Raw genomic sequence first — 7215 nt, forward strand, 5'->3', positions numbered from 1 at the left:
CCAAGGCCCTGCTGGGTTATTAGAACAGCGAACAGTTGAGCTAGGTCCTAAACTCTTACAAACTTCAGAATTTAAACGAGCCCAGGATCAGAGATGTGACAGTATGCCCCAGACGCTTTGATGCCGCTTCAATCGCCGCAGAGCCCTTCCACCGCCGCTGCCTCTGCAGGCTTTTACCTCGGTGCCTGCAGCAGAAAGAGCCCCCGAAACCACCCCAGAACCATACAATCTCTACCTTTTCCTTTTTCACTGGTCAGTTAGAACTGGCTACTGGAAGTCCCTCTGAAGTCCCCGTTTCCTCGGCAGTGTGTTGCCATTCCTGACCACTGGTTACAGAGGGGCTCAGTGTGCATCACCCGCACCACAAGCGCTTCAGTCCAACTCACCTTCCCTAGGGCAGAATTAAAAACCACAGAGGTAAAAGCCTGTATTGCATTAAAAAACTGAGTCTGCAGAGCTTTCGGCCCATCTCTTCAGACCAAACAGTTCCACAATCTATGGGAGTTTTAACAGTTTCTAAACACAAACACTTGAGAATCTGCTGTTCACCAAAACCTCACAGAGCTCACTCAAGAAAACAGTAAACTTAGACCTGCAATACTGACTCAATTTAAAATACTGTTCTGACCAAGCTTGGACAAAGTATTGTTTCTCCCCTGACCCCACAGTTCCCTAAGTTGGTGCCTTTTGTAGCCGAGTACCTTCCTGCATTACTGAACTTTATTCACTGCAACTTCACAAAGTGACAATATTTGCATTTCAATAGTTCTCCTGTTGAGCATCCAAGCTTCTGCACCTCCAATCAGACATGCCAACTATTAGCCCCAAGATGCCAAATCAGATATTAAATTCCGTGCTAACATTAAATAGATCTAAGGATTATCAGCCTGCATATATGAAGATTTATTTGTATATCCTGAACGCATAACAGCAGGTAACTCTGGCTCTGCCGGACAAATTCTGAAATCCATTTGTACATGTTTGATGACTTGCTTTAATAAAGCAGAGCTATGTAAAGCTTTGCTCAGGCACCTCAGATGCCAGGCAGGTGTAAGACTTAGTACAAAGCAAAGCACTTGCTAAGTCCTGGCTCAGAGGAACAACTCTGTCCTGAGGAAAACAACAGCAACTGGAAAACTTGGCAGAAAGGCCAAAAGGGAACACGTACTAAGTGTCAGAAGCTATGCGAGTGGCTATGCAGGGTGACATGCTCAAGAGAAGTCTAACTCCAGTTTACTGACAGCTGATAAAGCCACTACCTGACCAGCTACAAAGAAGGACTGAGACTGAACCAGCAACACGAGTTTAGATGCACGTCCATCATCCTGAGCCAGAGAAAGACAAGGCCAATATCAAAGTAACTCTCCTCATGTTAACCAGGCACGAGGAAGCTGCTGCAGTGATCTGCTAAGCTCATTTCAGAGCACGAAGCAATTAGCTGCCTTTCTTGGTCCACATTAAACACACATGTAGACCCGGTATTGATACATCTACAAGAACTGCAAAGCATCGGTGAGTTAAAACACATCTTTATAACTCCTTCTAGAAAACTGTTTGCCTACATCCTCAAAACTCACAGTACTAAAAGCCCACATGAAACCAATCAACTTCTCCATGATTCTTCCTTAGTGTCCCCAGAGAGAAAAATTGCCTAAGTGGGATTTTAAAGGCATTACAGAACCATGCCTCCCAGCATATAGCTTGGCATAAACATTGAAAAGTCCCCACGCTGACAATTTCTTAATGCTAACACCTTTGGAATCTAATTATTGATCAAAATTGGTCTATTAAAACCAAAGCAAGGCTTTATTAAGTTAATAATTCATACTGGGAAAGACTTCAGGTGTTCTGTGAGATGAGAATCCTCTCTTCAACTCCTTGTGCAAAGGAACCTCCCTCAGGAGATGGAAGAAATTTAGCTCCTGCCATAGGTTCTGTTGGCTTCACTGAGGGGAAAAAAAAAATACATACCCCAGTTGTCATGTAAACCAAAGAATTATTAGTACAGGTTGCCAAACTCATCCTTACATACTGAATGATAAAGTATTACCACTTAAAAGAAGGGAAAAACCCCATGAAAGCTTGACTTTGAAGGCTCAGCAGAGCACTCAAATCATGCAAGTGTCTGTGCAAAAGCCAAAATAAGCTACAGCAGTTCAGCCAGAAATCTGCAATTCCAGGGTCATTACTGCCACGCCAAGATTATAACAGCTTCTTAATGTTACTGGATCAGAAACCCAACCTTACATCTTTCCAGATGACACTCTTCCCATTTCTCTGCGTTACAGAAAGCCTTTGCTTCAAACATTTTTTCAGCTGCTGATTAAAGCCTCTGAGCTGAGTCACTGCAGGGACTCACATGCCTAAATCAGGACTTGCGCTGCTGAGTCAGACCGAAGTGACAGAGCAGAGAAACAGTTACACTGACAGATCTGACAAGGCCTTTTTTAAGCCAAAACACCCTTTCACAAAGGTAATCTTCGTAAGCTATCTATTACAGTTCTGTTGCTGGGCATAAGACACGTACCTAAGGCAAAGCCAGGCCAGCCGGGAAGGCTGACAGCTGCGTGTTTGGAGTGGAGAAGGGTAGTAGAATTATGCAAGTGTAAACGGATACACTTGATGAACTCTATCAGCACTGATCTGCCAATTAGTGCCCACTAGGTACATTTCAAAGCTTCCCAGCTCTGAGCCACATGACCTCCAAAGGCCCCTTCCAACCCAAGTTCTCCCTGTGACAGTATAACCTTGGCCAGTTACAATTAAACCCTCCCTAAATTTGATGAGCGGCAGCAAAAACACACTCAGTGAACTAAGTCTCATTTGACGAGCTTTACTGACGATATTCTTTGTGTTTCTCCTACCCAGCAGAAAGTTTCTCCATTTCATACACTTACCTGAAAACCCCGAGGAACCTCCCATCTCCTCCCGCCTCCCCAGTTACGGGCTCTGAGCTACGTACACGTTCCTACAGCATCACACTCCTGCTGCAAGAAAAAGATCTCCCAGCAGCACCGGGAACGGTTATTGCTCTTTGCTGCCCTTGGTCTCCTCCTGTCCTCTCAGGCTGGCCAAGTTGCAGGGAGATAAACCCCAGTCACATAAGTCACTGCCCTGCTCCGGGGTGCCAGGAGGTTCAGACACTGAGGGGGAAACACAGGACTCGTCCCCAAGTCACCAGGACAGCAAGCTTGGGAGGTGTCTTTCCCTGAGGGTCCGTGTTCAACAGAATGCCTAGGAGTTCAACACTGTGCCCTCCGGGAGGGGAAAACAGTTGAAGTAAACTGATTTAGTAGTAGTAGACAACAGAGCAGTTTGGATCACACAAAGAAAATGAACTTTACCTTGAGAAGAACAAGCCAGCAGTGCTACATGAGAGGTTTAACATTCTAGTCATCTCCCCCGACAATGTTAAAAACTACATGTGACATCCAAGCTATCTCCAACTACAGTTACTGAGGCATTTCTTTAAAAAAAAAAAAAAAATCAAAATATTTGTGATATTTTTTGATCTGGGGAGGAGAGGCCTGTAAGAATATGCCAATCCTCTTCTGAGGCTGCACACCCGAGTCAAAAGAGGGCAGTGGATGTTACTACACGGCATTGCTTCATGGTCCCGCATTTCTCCATAAGGCTTAATAGTTATCATTTGTAAAAAAAAAAATTGTTATTTCTGTAGTCAGCTACTCAATACAGCTCACAAGAACACGCTGACAGTGAACCCTGGAAACTCTATTCAGCATTTACGTACGGCATGTCAGTTTGGAACAGTTTCTCCTTGCTATCACCTACTTACAACTGAAAAGAAAATCTCTGGCCGTTTCTACCTTCATCCTCTTGCTAGCTCTTACTTTGTCAAACCACCACCAAAGCTGCTGCTTTAAGTGATCAAAGAGACCACTGAAGGCAGAGACAACAAAACAGTGTTAGACATTTCCGAAGTGTTTCGAAATCTGAAGTCTCTCTCTTTACCTAGCCAAGTATATCGCCATTAACTGACCGTTTCCTTGAAAATGTAGAAAGTGCTTATGTGAATTTTGTTCCTTCTCTCTCCCATTTGTGAAGGAGCTCCTTAACTTTGAGAACAGAAACAAAAATTCTTCCAAAACGTCATGCATTTTACAGCACTCTGTAGATGTGCCTTCAGTCAATTCTGAAAAGCTTAAGCACTCACAACACAGCATAAAGGCTCCCCCTGACAGAAGCTACAGGCAGGGACCTATTAACGTCTCTAGAAGATTCTCTTCTAGAACGAGCGTGTCCAGGACAACTTTATGATTTCAGCCGAAATCATCACAAGAGAAGCCTAAATAATCTGTACTTAAATACAAATTAAATGAAGCTGGTTATAATAAAACACACAGTAGTTGAATTACATGTACACACTGTATAAAAACAGCTCTGAAATGCTACCAGAAATTAGCCAAGAACAGATTCTTATACTGAACATGTCACTTTTGCAGTGAATAAAAGAAAATATCACTTCATTTGCTCAGAGAACAACAGAGGGAAAAAGAAGCTAAACAGCTGCACTTACAGGAGAACAACAACTACATAAGAAGCCCTGTCTAATTAAGCAGCAACACAAGGCTTTTCCTCAACAGCCCGGGAATTACCCCAGCTGCTGATAAACCCTGGAAAAGCAGCCAAATTCTGTCCTCCTGTCACTGGGCAGGTCTGTACTGCACGTTTGTGCTGCTGCGCCTATGTTCTCATGCAGGTTATTTGAGTGTTTACTACAAAAAAAAAAAGCACACACGCAGAGCCAGTTCTCTTTCAGAGCCGTCTTAAACCCAGGCTGCCGCCGTGCCCCGGCCGGGCGCTCCGCGGGCAGGACATGCTGTGCTAGTCAAACACTTATCCACGCAGCTATTCGGCTGTCTGGGGCAGCAGCCACCATTGGCTCGTTCCCTTCTGGTTTAGCTACCAAGAGCCAGCGATGCGACATCACTACTGGAATGTGCAACAGCTTCGCTGATGGTGCTGGCTGTGGAGGGGGAAGGGAAAAGCAAAAATTCTCTTTGGGAAGAATTAACAGTCCTACAGCATACTTGTCCTTCACTAGGGTCGGCCTAAGGTTAGGATTCCTTTTAGGCTATCCATGCCCTGATGTAAGAACCACCCGCTTATTCCTCAATCCAGCTCTCAAGATGCGTTAATTTCCATTCTACCTCCTCCTGGTCTTTTCATCCCCTCCCAAAAATCTGAGGTTTGGCGGCGTCAAGTCCTCTTCAACCTGATTTACGTATTCTGAAACATTCCCATTTCCTTAAGAGTGGACTGATCGAGTACAATAGTCTGTCACCTGAGGTCAGAGAGTCCTTTGTAATAGTTCTTAAAACACAGATTAAACTCTTCAACTTGACCCACAAGAATTACAGGAGGTTAAAAACAACCAGAAATAGTCAGAGACCATTACAGAGGGCTACAAAATTCCAAACAAGCTCATCCTTCCCAACATGTGCTTTGCTCCAGAAACAACAGTACTGTCTGATTTGCTAAGCAAATTTGAGTTTATCTGAAACTCGCTAGCACAATAGCTTAAAGCTGAAAGGCTGAAGGAATTAGTACTTTCACTACTACACTATTTTAATGATCGAGCTCCCCTATACAAAGTTCATGTTTGCTGTCCTGAACACAAGCAAACAAAGCAAAATAGCCAGATCACTAGTTAAATTCTCGAGCCACAAAAGTTTTATTAAGAATCGAGCATTACATACTGGCCCACAGGCTAAAGAGCACTATAAAGGCATTTAAACATGTCATTTACATAGCAAATGAAGAACAAACTGATGAGCATTTCTAACAACACAGGCGAGACCAAGATCCCAACTGCTTACAAATACTACAGCACCCTCAACCTGCACCACACAAGAAGGGGTAACAGTGCTATGCTGCCACCATTTCATCCTATTAACCTAAAAAAAAAAAAAAAAAAAAAAAAAAAAAAAAAAAAAAAGAGAAAGTAGTCTTAAGTTTGTTTAAAAAGTTAAGAAAAAGTTAGATGAGGATAATTCAAATGAGGGGAGCATTAAATTCTCACTGTCAGAAAAATGCCTGCTTCAAACTCCAAGACGAAATGGGGAGGCAGTGGTGGGGAAGGATGGGAAGCTCCTTTGCATGAACGTTCCCCGCTCCAGATAACACAGACAGTTTTCAGACATTCACCAACAGGCCCGAGGACATTTTTCTACTCAAAGTTGCCAGTCAAGATTTCACATCTCCAACTATAAATCAAGTTTTAAAAGCTGTTCTGGACTGGGAGGTGCTGCAGCCATTGCATACACAAGACTTGTGGCCACTAACTTTTGCTGGAACATCACAGGAGGGGTTTGAAGACTGCAGGAGAGTTTTTTGATGAGCTCATTTTGATCAAGCAGCATCCTACCCCACAGGGCATTTTTAAGACTTCTGAAGGCAAGTCTGGTTAAAAGACAATATTGCAGGTGACTTAATTGATGGGACTTAATCCTTACTTCCCAGAGAATCCTTACTCTGTTTTATAGAGAATATGCTACAGGCTTTCCCATTCGCCTCATCCGTTCAAACCCTGTCTTACTACTTGAAGCCTCAGGAAGAAGACATCTCTCCTCCCTGAGTAGGGAGCTTCAACTTCAGGCTACATCAAAACTGACAAAAAAAAAGTCTGCTGTTATTGGAGTACCCTCTGAAGGATAATACCCAGTTATGATTTATTCACAGCTAACAGAGCTATCACCTACCTCTCTGAACCTTTAAGTATATTTAGTTGTATTCTCATAAAGGTGCAGACAAACTCCTCCAGACTCCCCTTTCCCGCACAGTGTCAGGAAACACGTTTGCTTATATCGTCCACGGCAACACGCTGCCCAGGGATCACCTCGGTAAGTTTATGTTGACACTAGAGCTGAAGTTTTATTTTAAGAAACCTACAAGAGCCAAGGCCCTGCTGGGTTATTAGAACAGCGAACAGTTGAGCTAGGTCCTAAACTCTTACAAACTTCAGAATTTAAACGAGCCCAGGATCAGAGATGTGACAGTATGCCCCAGACGCTTTGATGCCGCTTCAATCGCCGCAGAGCCCTTCCACCGCCGCTGCCTCTGCAGGCTTTTACCTCGGTGCCTGCAGCAGAAAGAGCCCCCGAAACCACCCCAGAACCCGACTACCACAGCCCTAAGTAACCCCGCCGCTGCCCTTACCCGCCCCAGCGCGGCCCAGGGACCGCGCTCTCCATC

At 44.2% G+C, this 7215-nt stretch overlaps 1 protein-coding gene across 2 annotated transcripts in view; it reads right to left on the bottom strand.

Moving 5' to 3' along the window:
- KPNA6 (karyopherin subunit alpha 6) overlaps nucleotides 1-6878 on the bottom strand; it is a 21430-nt gene extending 14552 nt beyond the window's left edge. The window contains exon 1 of one of the 2 annotated variants that reach the window (XM_026863369.1): nucleotides 6723-6878. The gene's annotated coding sequence lies outside the window, so the exon portion shown is untranslated. The remainder of the gene's footprint in view (nucleotides 1-6722) is intronic. The other variant, XM_026863371.1, reaches the window with a different exon arrangement.
- Nucleotides 6879-7215: the final 337 nt, after the last annotated feature.

This window comes from Athene cunicularia (genome assembly GCF_003259725.1).
Source record: "Athene cunicularia isolate RWA chromosome 23 unlocalized genomic scaffold, athCun1 chr23_part1, whole genome shotgun sequence".
In the NCBI taxonomy this organism is placed as follows: Eukaryota; Metazoa; Chordata; class Aves; order Strigiformes; family Strigidae; genus Athene; species Athene cunicularia.